The sequence below is a fragment of the Anguilla rostrata genome, chromosome 12 (assembly GCF_018555375.3).
Source record: "Anguilla rostrata isolate EN2019 chromosome 12, ASM1855537v3, whole genome shotgun sequence".
Classification (NCBI taxonomy): Eukaryota; Metazoa; Chordata; class Actinopteri; order Anguilliformes; family Anguillidae; genus Anguilla; species Anguilla rostrata.
Window position 1 is genome coordinate 33,764,685 of NC_057944.1, and position 18,935 is coordinate 33,783,619.

The following is an 18,935-nucleotide window of genomic DNA, read 5'->3' on the forward strand; positions in this document are numbered from 1 at the left end:
GTAGGAACATGTTCAAGTAAGAACAAAAGTAAGAATAATTGAATAATAGGTTTTGCGAATTAGGTCCATTGTCTTCAATCAAATAATCAGTTATTAATATACTCCAAGACAAACTGACATGGGCCCTCATAGAATATCATATGCTGTAGGACAGAATGGGTTGTCTCTGATTTGTAATTTAAATATCTATTTGAATATTTTTGTGTTTAAAAAAGTATTCTATAAGATGGAATATAAAATATATGATTTACTGGGTCAAACCATCTCCTATTTTACCACACATTGGAAAATGTTACCACGCATTATTGGTGATTTTAGTTCAGCCCATTATTGGTCATTGGTTTAAATGTAAGCTCACACAATTCCTTCAAGAACTGGTAAGCAGTTTTCATTTTGCAGTGAGGAAATCTTTTTCAGTTTATAAGCCCCAGTTTTCAACTCAGGGCTTATAAACTGTAGACTTGTATATTATTATTTATAATATGGACAAAATTATTTGAACGCACTGCTGTCAAATGTATTTATATAACCGGGAGCATGCCCCATAATAATAACTTGAAAATCGTACATTTGCCAAAGTATGATGAAACGGAGCAGTTAAATTTTCTACAGTATATGCCAGTGACTGGCAAAAGGCAGGGCTATAACACATCCAATAATAAAAAATAATAAATCAGAAAGACAAGCGCCACCGACTCATATAGGCTAATCATTTCTTAACCTCAGGAACCAATCCCAGGAAGGTTTGACCCCAAACCTAAGATTTTATTCCACATGAAAAAGAGCCCAGGTCTTTGTTCCTCCATCCAGGGCCATTTCACTTATCAAGGCCAAATCGAAGTGCATATTACTGCCGGATGAAAGGGTCGGTCTGAAAAGGATGGAAGTTCATGTCTGTCGTTTGCGACCGACCATCCCTGCAGTCCTGGAGCATGCTCTTTTTAATCTACACCACAACTGACGTTCTGGGCGAGGGGAGGGGTTTCAACTGCTGCTGATTGATAGTTTGAAATGGCTGATTGGAGCCACACAAGGCTTCTCCTCCGTGACTGGAACTGGAAGTTAATGGGGGAAAAAAAGCACAACAAACATAAGTTTCTATATCTATACATACATACAGTGTGTGTATGTATGTACATATATATGTGTATATACACTGTATGTGTGTGTGTGTGTGTATATATATATATATATATAATTTGCACTTCGAAACCATTCTCCTCTCATGTCTGAGTCTAATTGAGGACAGATGCTTCGAACAGTCAAATATGGAAGCCTCACATGCTTTCAAGAGTATCCACAGTGGCCTCATCCCCTTTCTTGGGTTAATTTTTGGGAAAAAGATTCTCTTAATAAAAACTAAAAATGTATTTTAGTCTTTGATTTTTACTGCACATTCACTTTTTCTATCGTTTTAAATATTGTGTATTGCAGAGGAAACTACAGCCCTCCTATTACACTAATGTTTGTCAGCTCAAGCTGTGCACAGACAGAAACTGACCTTTCCTCCACTCTACTGCCTCTGCTTTCCTCTCCTCCTACAGTGCACCCATGGACCACACAGTAGAGAAAGATCAATGGGTTTCTGCAGGCAATAAGACGGTGAGCAAAAGCCTGTAAAATTCCCTTCAGCTTTCAGCCACCCCCCCCCTCCCCCCCCCACCCCCAAATACAAACAGCTTCTGCAACTCGCCTTCTCCAGTGCCTGTTTTTGTTCTTTTTTTTCTTCATTATTATTGTTTTTTGTTTTTTTTTAAATATGTGGATGGCTAAGTTTTTCCTGACTGGCACCAGGCAAGCTGGGAGGTAGCCCGCCCAGTCAGAGGTCCTGACAAAACAGAGCCTTATCAAGCCTCCCCGACTGTGTACCCACAGCCCTGCTTTGCACCACATGTTTACACCATTATGGGATGGATTTCACATTTTTGTTTGTTTGGTTGTTCCTTTTCCCATTTCCACCTCGGCTGTCCCAGACAGAACCCTCTGCACCTCCCCTCCCCCGCCCCTCTCCCCGCCACCACTCCAAATGTGTTGCAGTTATACACAGTTATACCTCCTAAACCAGGTAAAGACATTACGTTTTCCTGTGCCAAACTCCTCGAGCCACCCCCGCCAGCCCGCCACACACTTTACGCGTTGACAAAGCGAACCGCTCTGACTCAAACACCCCCCCTCATTTATCAAGGGCCATTTTAACAAGCTAAACACAGGTTTAGGTGCTGACTGCTCATTTATAACGAAGCACCTGCCGTCTCTCAGGAGCATGGGAAAGGTTGTGTGTTCCTCTCTCTCCCTTCCTTCCTTCCCTCTCTCCTCTCCGTTATCCACCTCTGAGCTCACCTCAAGTTTCATGTCTTTTTTTTTTTTTTTTTTGGGTCGAGATTTTTCTCACTTCCCCCGTAGGCTTTCCTGTATAACCGTCACCCTGAAAAGTATCTGTAATGAAAGTGCCTGGCCCAGAAGGTCTAGTAAAATGTGTGTCCCCCACCCCCCCCTCCTGTTTGGTTTAAAAGGTTCCACCTCATTGTCATGTTTGACTCCAGAAGATGTAGGAGATTGATCGGCGATGTGCCTAGCAGCTTAATTTTAAAAATGTTTTACAAAAAAAAAGGAAAATGAACTGTCAAAAATAAAAATACATTATTAGTGCCCTGCAGCAAGTGACAAATTTTATTTCAATATGGATGCGCTGTGATAAATCTCTGTTCTCTGTTCACTGCTGCTGATGGAAGACCCATGGTGTAGTTTCTCTTTCAGGGAAATGTTTAAGAGTTAAAGGAACCTCGGTTGAAGTTATTTAACGTGTTAAAGCTTTGCTTTCTGGACTCGCTGAGCTCATTAAAATTAATGCCGGTTCTGCGAGTCTCGTTACTCCTGTTATTGGGTCGTGTTCAAAACTTTCCTTTCACGCTCTTTGGCGGTTTGAAGTACGTCTTCAAAAGCAGGATTTTCACAGGCTCAGCTAAAGGAAAGCTGGGGGGGAGGGGGAGGGGGAGGGGGGGGGGGGATGAAAGCCTAGGGGGTCAATCTTTGCATATCTTTATGTATTCATGTATATGTTTTAAAAAAAATACACTTTGGCAGTCAGCTTAGTGCACAAGCTAATTGTGAAAGCACATGTTCAAGTCTGTGAGCATTAGCTGGGGGTCAGCTTTCATAATGCGCGCACATGGCGCTAAGCTCCTTAAAATCTGTTGCGTAAGTCATCAAAGACGTCTCTGATTCGGAAATGCAAGAAATCAGCGGTGATTTCATTCCTTAAGGAACAAATGTACATTTCCTTCCTCCATATGACTATTTTTAACTCTTAACTGAGTGCTTTTTGCCTGCTTTCAGTGCAGCCGCTGAGGCTAACGTTCTTGTTGCTATGAGCGATGTTTATTTAATCTTGGCTGATCCTGAGCGACAGAGATATCGGGCATTTTTTGGCAGCATCCCCCTAATGACCTGCAAGTCAGGTTTAATTTTAAAGGTCTTTAATGCAGTGAAAGTGCAGGTCTTCACACTTCTAGAGTAAAAACTACAGTGACTTTGTTCAGAGTGATAAAACCAGTTCAGTTTGTCGCTGTACGTTTTGAACGGGGGAATGGCTAATGGCTAATCCACTGTGGCAGAACAAAAGTAGCAATAAACAAAGGGGAGAGTCTGGCGTAATTTCTCTGATGCCCTGTCGAGTGTGTTCCAGCCGTTTGGCCGCAGGTGTTTATGTAATTATGACGGGGTGTTTGCAGACCCAGAAGGGTCAAGCTGCTTGGGAGTTTTCCCTGTGATTTACAATCGAGCCATGCAACCTTTTCATAAAAACCTTTTTTTTTTTTTTTACCTTTCTTTCTTTTGCCATTGTGTGTTTTATTGTGCATCCATCGTATAATATAATGAGAGGATAGGGGGCGGTGGGGGGAAGCAGAACTTTCCAGACAAAAAACGTGAATGAATGAAGGTACAACCTTAAACCCCCAGTTTAAACCCTGTTACATACTATGACTCTATTTTATTTATATATAGTCTCTACTCAGAAGATATGGGATTTGGACACTTAAAAAAAATACATAATGCATAAAACATTTTAGATGGGAACGACCTCTGCAAGAACTATGGTAACGAACAACTAATGACTGCTCCAGGTTTCTCTCATCACCACGGTAACTAATCACCATACCTCTCATTCCTTGAACTAGATATTAAAGGGAAAAAAGAAATGAGAAACCTAATCTTTATGAGATACCAGCTGCAAAGATGCTTTTGTAATATAATGTTTAATCTCTCTTTTGCTATTATTACTCTCTTTGGAAAAGAAAAAGATCTTGAGCTCAGGCAGAGTGACTATCTTCTGCGAGGAGTCAAAATGGGTCACAAAATGCATCTCTGATACATTATGTGCCTCCATCCAGCACTTATTGTGCCTGGCATCATTGCCTTGATGTTGTAGTTTGTCATGCCTCCTAGTTTGGCTTAGCCTAGGTAGGTCAGAGTAATGTTCACTGTGTGAACTGGGCTTACTGTGTTCATGGCTATGAATAACTGTACAAAATGAGTATTGTACCTTATCGGGCCTGTGGTTTGTAGTTGTTCCAATGACCTTTGGTATGCACTTTTTGTACGTCGCTGTGGATAAAGGCGTCTGCCAAACGAATGTAATGTACTGCAATGATGCAGAAAGTCAATTGGGAGTCTTCTCTCAGTGCTGACAATCACATATTGCTGATCTGGGAAGCAAAATGTTAAGTGTGAGCGTGAGTGAAAAGGTCAACAGCTTTTCCATCCACACCACTCTCATTATTATTTATGTTTGCCATTTTTGGCCGTAGTGAACTTAATCCCGTTCCCTTACCCCATGCATGGGGGGGGGGGGATTTTTTGGACCCTGGAATTTCTTGTTGAGGTGCATCGTGATTCCATCCTTCCTCTGGGGAAATTAAAACTCATGCAGACCCAGGACAACAGCTTTGGGGACAACGAGTGAGCACGTCACCTTGGAAATCACAGAGGCGGGCCCATAGACGCGCCGCTTGCTCTTGTCGACGGTGCTCTGCGATTGGGCCTCACCGTGGTAACAGTGAATTGGATTCACATCTTTATCCGAGTGACAGGGATGGAAGCTCCGCCTGCTCAAGGACTGATCCTTTTTCCAATCAACCGTCAAGTAAGGGTGTATGTTGGGCTTTTGTTTTTACGGACGTGGAGGATTTCTGTATTGGCTCAGACCTCCTTTCTCACAGTCATTGATCCAGGACTAGCCTGTAATCCATTGTGTCTGGGTAATGTAAAGAGCAATGCCAGCCATCTTTTATTCCACTGCCAGATGGACATCATCCCAATGGCACCAGGTCCATGGACTCCAAACGGCGCACAGAGAGCTCACCACGCACACTCCCAGGCCACCTGTGAACACGGTTTAGTGTCTGAGGCAGAGCTGGGCTCTCTCGGCCGAGAAATTCATGAGTTGTTGATGCTAATTGCGGCAGAGCCTGGCCTGTTTTTAGTTAGGCTGGCCTGCTTTCTTTCAAACCTCTTCTGACGGATTAAAAGCTGGCTCCGTTTCTTAATTAAAATAAAACATTAGGTGAGCGTGAGGGTTTTGGGCGAGGAAGTGCTGTGGCTTCGCAAGATTACGTACTGTGCGGGCGTTCAAGAAAAAACAAAGAAGAAAATATTTAGCTTGGTAATGATATCTTGTTCCATTTAATGCTTTATTTTCTTTCTCCTTAACTACTCGATAAAGTCAAGGTAGCGACTGGTACTCGGTGTTCTTGTTTTTAATCTCTCCCTTTTCTCCCTGAATATGTGTAATCAAAGACCCATCCCATTGCTGCCATGTCCTCGATTGGTTCAGGATGTTTCACACCAATGTAGCATTGAAATGCGCATAGCCTTGCTGTTGCATCCTATTCAGTCTGATCTCCGTCAGTGTGACAGATCCAGCTATAAAGGACTTCTCCACTGACGCAGTTGGAGCAGGTGCCTGACTGACCAGAAGGGGTCGCTAGTGAGCAAACGGGAAACCTTTACTGATGTCTGGTGATACCGCGTCACCTGAATCCTTGGGTGTGTGGCTATGGCTGAAGATGTCTTGTCCTGTTGGGATACCAGGCCACAATTGGCCATGTCATGGGCAGGATGCAAACTGGGTCCATGGGGCACACCAGTGCATTATGAACGGCCCCTGTAGCGCCATTTAATGTTTTTTAAATGGGTGAAAGAATAAAGAAATGAAAGAAAATGTATGGCGATGCAGCTCTGGAATGAAGAGTGACGAGAGAAGCCACAACAGCACTGCAGGAATATTTTGGGCCAAACAATACTTTGTGTATGGTTTAGATACACTGGCTGAATGCCTGAAGGTCACAAATAAAAATAGCATCCATGACATCAATGTTAATGCTTAAAGGGGGGTAATGCTGTAATTTAATTAAAGTATTTATGCACGCTGATCATGTTCTAATGCAACTCCACTCATCAAGCTGTTTTTAAGAGCAGGTTGTTTCTTTAAAATCTAAGTCGGTGTTCTAGAACACCACTGCTTTCAGTTACCCGCAGTGATTGTTACATTTAGCAGTAGAACGTTCAGTTAAGAACGTTCTAATAACATAATTGTCATCTTACACCTTAAAGGTTCACACCAAAAGCTACAGGGAAGGGAGAAGGTCTTTAGCAACAGCCAATAAAAGGAGAAGGCCTACGGGGCATTTTCCTCTCACGTAAGAGCCTTGATGTCACAGCACTATGTCACAACATGCTTCTCCCATTAATTTACTGAATAGCATGAGAGGAGGAAGAATCTGTAAGCAAACAGGAAATGAAAGACAGTGGGAGGAAGTGACTCTCATAATTCAATTCCTTTACAAACGCAGAAAAGCTGCAGATATGGAAAATGTCGTTTTAAACAGAAAACACCTGAAATGCATTCAGCGATGGAAGATCTTCCCAGGGTGCTTTGCACTTGATGGGGGGTGGGGTTACATTCACATTTGCCCATTTGCGATTGCTCGACGTAATCTAGCTTCAGAGAGAGAATACATAGGAGGAAAAATCACTAATAAAAGTACAGAGAGGGAATCTTTATTTAGATGGAGGATCGAGCTCCAAAGTGAAAGCAGATGCGGACCGTAGGCTGAAATATTTTCCACTTGAAGTATACCACTTTTTGCTGGGCCCAGTCCAGCGCTACAGCTCAGCTCAGATTCTGGAAGTCGGCCGACTCGGTGCATGCACCTTCGAGCCGAGCTGATGTTAGACAGCAAGGTTAATTCACAGAAAACGAGGGAAGGTTGGTTCATCAAGCATATAAAACCCCACACAGACGTGGAGTATAAATCCAAGCGGCATTAGCGAAAGTGTTGCAGAGGTGACGAAATGCGTCTTCAAAGCAGCGTCACGCATGGGGCTGTGGAACCTTCCTGTAGCTGGATCCAGCTCCATAAAATAATTGGAATACGACTGTCGTGAGGGAAAAAAAAAGCAAACCATAATTTATATAACACAGGCTATATATGGCTGAATTCTGGCCATTTCTAAGACAGTATTCGCTTCGCGCACCGTTCACATCACACGTACTGAACGTGCCAGTAGAACGGGTTCACGCGAGTACAAGTCGACGCAGCACCGACCGGGGAAAAAACAATATGTCTGTTCAAGCGGTCTCCATAGAACCTTATAATTTATGCTGCTTATCTTACGGACTGTGATAGTAATGTGAAAAGCGGTACTTTGTAAAAAAGAAATTTAAGGTGTATTACACGCTGAGCTGTTGAAGTGGCATTAAAGAAGTTTGCAGGAATCAAAGCCGTGCGATTTATGGAATCTTATCGCTGGCAGTTGCTCAGATTTGATGCATTTTTTGGCTGCAGTTTCACCCGGGGGGGGGGTGGGGTGGAGGCTACTTTATGCACCTGCACAGATGACTCCTGGTTACCTGGGCAACTGCAATCTATCTGCATCGGCTGTACGTGAAGTGTAGTTGCACCCGAAAGCAGTGCTGTAGGGAAAAGGCTTATTATTATTGACATCAAGCGGAGAATTAAAAGTTGCTATGAAAAAGGTAACGATGAAAAAATGTACGAGCATTGCCACCCCAAGTTGGCTAAAATCTCATGTTTGGAAGTCGGTTAAAGGACTTTTTTCCCCCAGAATTTCAGCGTTTTATTTTCAGAAGGGACTATGTTGCCTCCAGTGTAGCGTGCAAGAGTTCCTCCCTGTTTCACATTTTGGCTTTTTTGAACGCACCAGAGATGATGCACTGATTTCCTGGTGTAGTACAAGTTTTGAATAGTTTCTTAATATAAACTTGTAAACAACCGTTTCAAACAGATCGGCATTGTTTTGTATTGTCAGATGTCGCAAGCACCATCAGACCAAACAACATTATTTGCTGCAGAAAAGTACCTTGAACTCTCCACCATGGAAAATCAGAATTGACAATCTGCTATTGATATGACGAAACAGAAAATAAGAAAAAAGCACGACAGAAAGTTTATGGAAAAGGCCTTCTAAACTGTAATTCTTTTAGTCTTATAGTTGATTTCCTACCATTATATTATAATCACAGGTTGGTCTAATGGTCTGCATTGATGAAAAGTCAATCTTACAGTAAATAAACACCACTTGCAGGTGAAATAAAAGTTGTGAATATATATTTAACCCTTTAAGGCTTAAGATATAAAAATATATGGTTTCAGTGTTCCTAACTGTTCTACTGCTGGTGTAACAATCGCTACTGGTAACTGAAAACAATGGAGCTCTAGAACACTGACTTAGAATTTTGTAAAAGAAGAAAGTAAAAATGTCAAAACCCTACTCTTCAAAGAGTTAATTGAAAAAAAAAAAAAAATTGATGGCCATGCTTCTCGTTAATCTGAAATCTGGATCGAGAGAGAGAAAGAGGGAGGGATTGTGAGAGAGCGAGAGAGCGGCGCTCTCAGGAACGCAACAAAGGACAATATGTGCTGAATGATACAAATAATACAAGTATTTATAGCCGTTTCTAAATACAGGCGCAGTCAGCAGGGGCTGTGAATGCGAACGGGCCCTGGCTTTGAGGGATGGTCTGAGGTTTGGCCCTGCGCACAGACAGACAAACAGTAATTTCCCCTTCCCCTCTATCCTGCCGGCAGTGACCCTCAGCCTCGCCCACCGCAGATGCGCGCGGGCCAACAGCGCTGTATTTGGCCCGGCCGGCTCAGCACGGCCCGTAACGTTGACTATTCTCCAGCGAGCTACGCTATTTATTTTCGCCTCCCGATAGTGGCTCCCCTTCCCCGACGGGCCTCATAGTTTCCACAACCGCATAGACCATCCCCCCGTGATACGGTGCGATGCGAAAAGCCACACATTACGCTGCAATCATCTGGCAGATGTGCTTAGCCAGAGGAACCTACATTAGTGTCCTGTCATACTTTACATAAAGTAGCGCTTGAGCGGGAAGAAGAAGGGAATAGATTTGGAACAGCAGGCGTTGCCTTGGTCAGAATATTAGAGATTATGAGGCTAAAGTTCTAACCCTTAACATTCAATAACTATTAATAATTTACGTGAATAAAATGCTTTTAAATGTTTGTTGTCGGGTGGCATGGCAGTGCAGTGAATAATGCTGTGCCCCTCACAGCTGGAAGGTACTGAGTTTGAATCCTGGCTGAGGGGCAGGCCTTTATGTGTGGAGTTTGCATGTCCTCCCTGTGTCCACGTGGGTTTCTCTGCTTTCCTCCCACAGTCCAAAGCTAATTGGACACTCTAAATCGCCTGTAGGTATGAATATGTCAGTGAGTGCCATGTGGGCCCAGCAATGGATTGGCAACCTGTCCAGGGTGTGTTCCTGCCTCTGGCCAAACGCAGGCTGGGGTAGAATCCAGCCCCACCCCCACCCCGCCCCCACATGGTCATATCACCCACGTGATTTCATGAAAAATATATTCATAGGAATGCTTATGCTGTATAATTGAATGCATCCCCACATTAGTCATTTTCCATCTTTATTTAAAAAATGTTAATGTATTTTCATTTTATTAATAAACACAACACTTATATAAACACTATTGTTTGCTCTGCCTCTAGCCTTGCTACTCTGTACAGTGTCTTTGTGACAGTTCTCTGTAAAAAAAACGCTATACAAATAAAATTTAATTTAATATGAAGGTCTTAAAACAATATGCCTTGTCCATTATAATTTGATTCCAGCAATTATGCAGTGCGGGGGAAAAAAATCCAAAAAACCAGAACAAGTGGTTCTGTGGCAAAATCTTATCTAAAAATGGTGCAAAAAAAGTCATACGAAAACAATTTGTGTGACTCCTACTTAATAAGTAAAACATTAAATGGTTGGTAAAGCTAAATAAATCCAAGAAAAACAAAGCAAAAATTATCAGCCTTCCCAGATCAGTAAATTAAAATGGAATATGTAATGGAACAATTGGGACCCTTCCATTATTCATAATCAGCTTTAATTAGTTTCATAACATAGATTTTGATATTACTGCTGACTGCAATTATTACTGGAATTTGGTAAATCCACTGCCAAAAAATGCTTCTTTAGAGATTAGGTTTTCCTCCCCCCCCCCCCCATAGATATAGTGTTTGGCAAGTCAACGGGCTAATTTTTTTGTGTCCACGAGTGAATAAAAATAGCGATTTAAAAAAAAACTGTTATTGCAATCACAGATTTGATTTTTCAGAATTCATATCATATTTATTATTCCTGAAGTTGAACTCACATGGAAATTTTCCACCTCTTTGTTTTATTTTATTTTATTTTTTCTCCACTCTTGCGTCCACATGCAGTCCATATGCCTACAGCGTTGAGCTCATTGTTATGGTAGTCTGCAGGCACGGACGCTGAATTATTTCCTTTATCAGACGGCGAATAAAAAGTCCTGTGGCTTTCAGAGCTGTTCGTGGGACCGCTCCTTCAATGACAAATAAACCACCGGATTTTCTCCACAGACGGTTTGCATGCTGGGATCAGTCTCGCTCTTCGTCTGATGCCTGACTTCCGTGTTGCTGTGCAAAGATCAAAGCAACGGCCCTTCCTCTGCAGGAGGGTGGAGAAACCTTCTCGGGTCTCGCATGTATAAACGTGCAGTATTTTTGTTTGGGGAGATTTGCAACTGTCACGTGAAGCATAAATTCTGTCTGACTTGGCCTTGGCTTCTGTCGAAATTCCGCAGCAGAAGTCTTTTTTTTTTTTGTCCTCTTCCGCTTTAAATAGTTCAGCTTGTTCCAAGTTTTCTGTCCCCGCCCCCCAACCACAGGTGAAGAGGGGTCTAATATGCTCTCTTGCCAGGAAGAGAGGGGCAAAATCGGAAAAGGTGTGCATGTGTAGGCGTGTCACCTGGAAAGTTGCCCACTCAGTATTAGATGAGCTGGGTTGGCATGACGCCACAGGTCTTATCTGCACTTTAAAAGGCCCATTACCCAGATTGCAGCGGGGCGCTCCAACGTTTTTATAAAGGCACTTGTACATACTCAGCAGTACTTACCGTCATCGATGCTCTCCACATCCCAGATAACGATCGCTCTTCTTACCAGGGCACTCAGCAGGTTGACAAGTATGGCGAGGGGGGGGGGGGGGGGGCTTGGGTTTGATACCTTATTTTCAAAATTGTCTGGTTCCACAAAGCATTCCATTTTGACAGGGAGATGAAATACAAAATCTACTGTGGCATGTTTTTTTTTTTTTCTTTACAACGAAAGGAAGTTCAGTTCTCACTTCATCTCTTGCGCTCCCGACTGCGGCTTTTCCCCTCTCTGCTGGTCTTGGACCGGCTCACGTCTCAATATCCGTACGAGCCGACTGAAACGTTTCCTGGAATTCTGCTTATCTAAACTATGTCCACCGCAAGCCCGGTTTTGGTTCTCTAACCGACAATTCTCTCAGGGGATGACGGTTAAATAAATTTTGGCATTGTCCACCTACTTGGTATTGTTTGTCCACGGAAAGTGACAAAATGGTCTGAAAAAAGTGCATTTGAAGATAATACACACACGCCTCATGTTTGGCGCAAAATTGTTTGAGATACTTGGAACGAGCGAGCCGGGGAAGAATCAGTGACTCTTTGAATGGCCTAGAAAGGCATTATGGGCCTATACACAGAGACAGTGAGACGGTGATGAGCACCAGGGTGCTGTAGAGCCCAGAAGATCTGCATGGAGTAGTGCTGGGTTATGGGTGTATACAGCATAGAGTGGTGTTGAGTTATGGGTGTGTAACATGAAGTAGTGTTGGGTTATGGATGTGTATAGCATGGAGTGGCGTTGGGTTATGGGTGTGTATAGCATGCAGTGGTGTTGGGTTATGGGTGTGTATAGCATGCAGTGGTGTTGGGTTATGGGCGTGTATAGCATGAGGTGGTGTTGGGTCATGGGTGTGTATAGCATGCGGTGGTGTTGGGTTATGGGCGTGTATAGCATGCGGTGGTGTTGGGTTATGGGTGTATATAGCATGCGGTGGTGTTGGGTTGTGGGTGTGTGTAGCATGCAGTGGTGTTGGGTTATGGGTGTGTATAGCATGAAGTGGTGTTGGGTCATGGGTGTGTATAGCATGCGGTGATGTTGGGTTATGGGCATGTATAGCATAAAGCGGTGTTGGGTTATGGGCGTGTATAGCATAAAGCGGTGTTGGGTTATGGGGGTGTATAGCATGAGGTGGTGTTGGGTCATGGGTGTGTGTAGATGGTTGTCGTGCCTTCGTCGATCCGTCTGTAATGCTGGTCAAAGCCCATGGAATTCAGAAAACAGGAAACAGCGGAAGGAGAGACTTAGCAGTAAACCGTGCATCAGTCTCAAACAATTCAAATGCCTGAAACAAAATGCCTTACAAAGCTTTTTTTGAGGTATTGACATGAACAGCTCACCCTGCCTGACATCTATCATGACATCTGGATTTTTTTTAACCAGGTTTGAGGTTCTACAGACAAAATTTAGTACATTTTCGCACGTGAATTTCTGTTTTTCCTCAGCTTTCAGTGAGACTGCAAGCAGAAGGTCATTCAGCAGGGAGGGTGTAGGAGTGGAACCTCCCCTCCCCCTCTCCCCTCACCCCCCACCCCCAGGCAGGGGCCGGTTCCAGGTATAGGGGACAATAGCAGTCACCTGGGACGCCATCTGTCTGGGGGGGGGTGTCAAACAAAAGGGGAAAAATTAAAATCCACGTGCTGCGTAATGGTAGTCAATCTCTAGGACTGCAATTGCCATCCCCACGCGCACACCAAAGCCCCTCCCCCTCCCCCCCTTCCCTCCAACCACTGGGCCATTATCTCTCTCAGGGATTTGGTGGATGATTAAATGTCTGAGCCTGAATACCCTAAATGATGAAAATGAGCACCTCCAGCACAGGGTCATCTGTATTCATTAAGCCCAATTAATTAAAATTAATCCAGTTGTGTGGTGATAGGTTTGGATGGAGTGAAAACCAGGACTGGCTCTGGCGCTCCAGGACCAGGGTTGCCTGCCTCTGCTCTAATGAATCAAGTTTCAAGTGTCGATTAGCCCTACCTGCAGAATCTGCTGTCCCATCATCTACAGGATTGTGATTTGCTGGGCATAAGCATTTTTCATATGTAAAAAAAAAAACAAAACAAGAAAGACTGAGTACATAATGTTTCATACCAAGGTAGATTGTTAGCAATTTGATGGAGATAGTGTTCAAACTGTAGAGAAGGGGCTGTTTGCTGTCTGTCTCATCTTTGCAAAACAGCCATTTCTGTAAAATGGCGAAACGTTTATTCATGCAAATACCACGAAACGAAAGCTGCTTGTACTTTTGTCTCGTATTCGTCTGTTGATCTCAAATCCAAATGTCTCAAGTACATAGCAAAAATTATTAATTTTACTCTACTGCTCTCATACTTTTGGAGAGCACTGTACATATTGTGTTGCTTTCTGTTGTCAAGTTCTTCCACATCTTTGTCAACGTCTGTGTAAATCTAGTAAATACTGTGACAGTAAAGGTTTCTTTACGCAGGACTGAACTAACTCAACTGGCAGCCGTGTCTGCAACGCGACGATGTTTCTGAAAATGTAGTACTCCGTCCGTGATGAGATCCATATTCGTATTATTACATAATTAAACAGCTGTGCTAAAACGCGCTGGCTGGCTAATCTGCGGTGCATGCTATGGCTTTATGAAATGAGAAGCAGCATAAAGTCATCTTTGTTCTCCTGCTCCTAAGAGTGTTCCACACCACTTTATCATAAGAGCATTTAATTCCAGTACTGCATCACAGAAGACCTGTATGCTGGGTCTTCCATTAGGAGAAGTAATTATTCTTAAAATCCTTCAGGTTTTTTTTTTCCTCCTTTTTTTTTTTGTAATGTGGCCTTTTATTTTTTCCCTGCTAGGAAGTTTCGCAAAATCCCAAACCACATCAGAAAATGACAGCGAAAAATCATGAAAATATATATATATATTTTTAATATAGAGGGGTGAAGAAAAAGTTCTTTCAACACCACCACCACCGCCCAAGTGGAACCACACAGAGATGACGCCGAAGAGGCAGTGGGGAGAAAAGCTCTGGTGGGACTGAAATGGATGGACTCTGTTTCCTGCTTCTGACACACCCCTTTGCCCACACAGAGTGAGAGGGAGAGGGAGAGGGAGGGGTGCTGCTCTCTGAAATCCAATGGCCAGAGTTCTCAGAAAGCCATCAGTCATCTTCCTCCCTCACACTCCATAGTACCTGATCTCTAAATACAATGGCGATTCTTGAAAAGGCTGCCTGTATTATGCCAATAATAATATAAGCAAGCCCAGCGTTTATAGCAAAGGGAGACATGGCCTGACTATTTATATTCCATCCTGAATGGGAGGGAAGACTATACCTCCATAACCCAGAGTAATTATCTGACAAGTCACACAGCTCTGCAGAACTGTGACTGGAAATGGTTTTATTCCCCCTCCACAAGCTGACTTATGCGAGTGTTTACAGGAGCGAACTCCCTTTTCTGTGTGTGTCAAAAGCCTGTTTTACAGCAGCAGAATCACTTACCGTAAACGCATTGCGGAGCGTTTTCTCTGGCTTCGACTAGCCCACGCTACAATGCTGCGGTACGATTAAAGCTAGTTTTGAACCATTATCAGGCATGGCTCTAGCCTTTCTGTGGCCCTAGACGAGATTAGTGGTGCCTGGGCAGTTAGTATGCCAGTTATTTTTGAAAGTGGCAAAGAAAATCAGATTTTTTTGGTCCAAGCCCCAATTAGCTAAGCTACTTCTGTGCTTAGTATGGACTTAGTAAGGGCTGCAATCAAGAACAATATTTAAATTATCACACATCTGGTTATTTTCTGTTAGCATAACGAAAATTGTGTGTGCTAACAGGTTAAGTGACCGACTCTGTTCCCTAGTGTCTAGTGAATTGGGAGTTATTAAAAGCCCTGTGTACAGTAGCCGTCTCGCAACCTTGGCTTCAGTTAAAACCTCCCTTTACTAAGATTTCACCCATTCAGGCTTTCCCAAAAAAAGACTTCTGTTAACAGGAGAGAAAAACAAAATAAGACAAATTATGATTTGCTTTACATATAATACCGGCTCATAAATCATCAATATAGAGAAGGCTGTATGACTGGAATCCTTTTTATACCCTTCCAACTTTTTGTTGTTTCTGTGAGAGACGTTGAAACATTTACTGTCTGTTCTAATTATATATTGATGAGAGACCACACTCTTCTTTCACGAGTTGAGCTTTGCTTTACAGCTCAGAGCAAATGGCACATGGATATCGTAAAATAATGTTTAATGTAATTAAATTCTTCTGTCTCCTGCATTGCTTATGTTTGTTTGGAGAAAAGATTCTTTTTAAAAAAAAAAATTATCATTATGTACACAGTTATTGGGCTGATGTAAGACAAATCATCTGTCCAGCAGCTCTAAACAGAATAGTTTACTACTTCTTTTTTGTCAAAACAGGGATTTTACACGTGTCAGTAACATTCACTCATTGTTCTCAAATCTGGCACATTTGTCAGGCAAGGGACTATCCAGGCACACAAAGTGAATATCATAGCCTGTGCTACAGCCAGCTAAAACCATAGCAAAATGGCATAACCATAATATCGGCATGTTTCATAGCACTGCTTGGTCGGACTATTTGTCATAGCGTGAGGACGTGTGTGAAGTTCAGTTCCCATACTGTAGGTCAGAAGCCACCTCCATCATCACCCGCATCCATGTGAAGAGGGCTCGTACAGTCCGCGCTGTGCCTCATTTTAAATACTTTTTTTTCGGCACATACCGTAAATCTTTGGTTTTTGGAAAACTCTGTGGAAAAAGGGTCCTCAGAAAGCATCTGTTTCTTCGCTTTATTGCAGGCAAAGAGAGAAGCCCCCCTCCCCCCCCCTACCCACCGAGTACACATTTCTGATTGAAATGTGTTCCTTATTTGTGGTGGCGGCAATCACTTTTGGCAAGCGACAGTAAAGAAGCAACAGTCTACATTCTGCATTACTGAAGGCTTTGTTACATTTGAAAAGCAGCGTACACACGCACACACACACACACACACACACGCACACACGCTCAGCGCGGAGCAACCAGAAGCCTGAGACAGTCGCTGGCACCACTGGCTGATTTGCAGTGATGCTAACATTTACGCTGCGTTTTGTGTCTGTTTCTTCTGTCCGCTGTGTAATTACACCAAAGCCCATGCCACCCATTGGAAGTCTCCAAAGCACAAAGTAAACGAATCCTGTCTTATTTACCAAGGCTTTAATCTAATTTTTTCCCCCTAAATGTCTGTTTATATAGTTTTTTTTTTTTAACCCCTTAAAATGATGTGCTGACTGGTCACAATCCCCCGGTTGACAAAACAGTATTTAGATAAGATTTAAATAAGATTCCCTGGGAAAATAATGATTTTCTTTGTTGTTTTTTTTTTTTTTTTGTAGTGTTTGACTCCTTTGTTCTTCCTTGTTGTTATATGATTATATGAGCTTTTTCCTTTTGCATACAAAATATTAAACATACAGCACATCAAGTAATTATTTTTTCAGTTCACTAAGCTGTTTTTTTTCACCAAACTTGCAAACTTTACACCTCGCTGTAGAACTTAAGATGTCTGCACACAATAAAAAAAATTAATCCCTTGTGGAATCTGACACATTCCTATGTTCTTTCTTTTTTAGTAGTCTTTTAAAAGTAGTCATCAAAGAGGATTTGAGTGGAGATTTGCTCACCACGTTCAGAGGTACTGTACAGTACTGGAGAGCTTTGACAGTTTCATACTTCAGGGGTGGTCTCCGATGACAGTATGAAGAGAAATCTCTCTAGGAATTTGACTTGTAGCCATGTGATAATCACGTATATAATCATATCAGAGATTATAACGTCGGAGGCCTGGTGTTCCTGACAACTGATTAACTGATTCAGTTGATTTTGCAGAAATCGGTGCTGGTTTTATCTTAGTGAGATATGTTTACACAAATTTGAAAAGGAGAGGGCTACAGCTGGAGATCATTATGGGAAAACTTTGGGATTACTTGTCAGTGGATTTTCAGACAATTTGCCTCCTTGTTAATTAAACAAAATAAATGATAGCAGTCATTGTTACAGTTGTCCTGATACCCCCATTGCTTGCACACATATGTGACTGAAATTGATGTGAATGTGTTGTCACCGAAAATGCCAACACACTATATTTGGAAATGGCTGTAACAAGAAATGTTGCATTTGAATATGTGCCTTTCAGCAAAGTCAGACACAAAAACACATTAGATTCCCCTGTTGTGCTGTACACAGTAAATGAGAGGTGAAGAGAAAGAAATGAGAGAGAGTGAGAGAAAGCAGTGATTATATTGTATTTATTGTGGCAAAGAGCTCTATGTAACAGAGCAGGGGAAACAGTGAGGTCGAGGTTTCAAATCGTCTCTGTTTTCCATAAACAACTTTGTTTCAGTTGTGGTGACTGAAATAGTTCTTCCCTCAGGTCAGGGAGTCAAACAAAACTCCTGAAATCCCTTTTATCCCGGTCCAGAACACTTCCAGGGAATAACATATAGGCCAAAGGAAGATAGAGCTGAATTCACTGGTAAACTTGTTGATCTCAAAAAAAAAATAAAAATAATAATAGGCAAGTGGCAAATACAATTCCCAGCAACAGTTTGTTATAAACTAAATAATACAAATTTAAAAAAATAATAAAGCACAGAATAAAAAAATATTATTGTTCAGCAAAAAATTAAAAAAAAAAAAATAACACAAAAATCAGCAGGCCAACCGTTATAGTCGGAAAGATCAAGTCACAAGGAGCTTGTTTAAAAACCAACCGCAATCCTTTTCATCAGCTCTGTGGCTCTAGTCCTGATGACGATCGCATTTCATTCTTAGCCTCAGGCTGTCAGGCATATCCATATACAACTTCCATACATCTTCCAGCTTAAATGCTTTTTGCTGTTGCTAGCTAATCACAAACAAGCTTTTGAACGTGCTCAATACATGGCAAGGGTTAGCAATGCATTATTCCCCAAAAATCTATCCTTCCAGGATTGTTTCTGCATGTTTAGTATATTATTTCAGTACATAAAATCTAGTAAAACACTAATTATGGGCTGTACGTCTTGGTTGCACTCGCACCCAAGGTGTGCTTCATTGCACAACAGCACCATAGAGTGCTACCTTTTGCGACGGAAGGTAGGCGGAATGCTGTTGTGTTGGAGCATCATCTGGAGGTTCGTTTTATTTAAAACGGGTCGCACGTTATCGTTATTATACCCGAGACGTCGCAAGCTCAAGTCTGAGCCAGCTCATTAACGGATACTGAATAGAGTCGGCAATAGCGGGACACAGTTGTCTTTGTCCTGCCAGGAGTAAGATGAGGATACGTTGAACGGGCTACGGCTACATTCGTTCCAACTATCTGCCAGCCACCGACAGCTTACCAGAGCTCGTCAGTGAGAGATATGCCTCTCCTTCGGCCGGTTGTATTGTGTGGCCAGTAGTTTGGGGAAAAATAAG

The 18,935-nt window shown here is 42.4% G+C and overlaps 1 long non-coding RNA gene across 4 annotated transcripts in view; it reads left to right on the forward strand.

Moving 5' to 3' along the window:
• Positions 1–18,935, forward strand: part of LOC135236025 (uncharacterized) — a 51,282-nt gene that overhangs the window by 25,432 nt on the left and 6,915 nt on the right. For 3 of the 4 annotated variants that reach the window (XR_010324490.1, XR_010324491.1, XR_010324489.1), the window contains exon 4: positions 1,545–1,602. This is a non-coding gene — a long non-coding RNA (uncharacterized LOC135236025). Of the gene's footprint in view, positions 1–1,544; positions 1,603–2,513; positions 2,650–18,935 lie in introns of those variants that run through there. The other variant, XR_010324487.1, reaches the window with a different exon arrangement.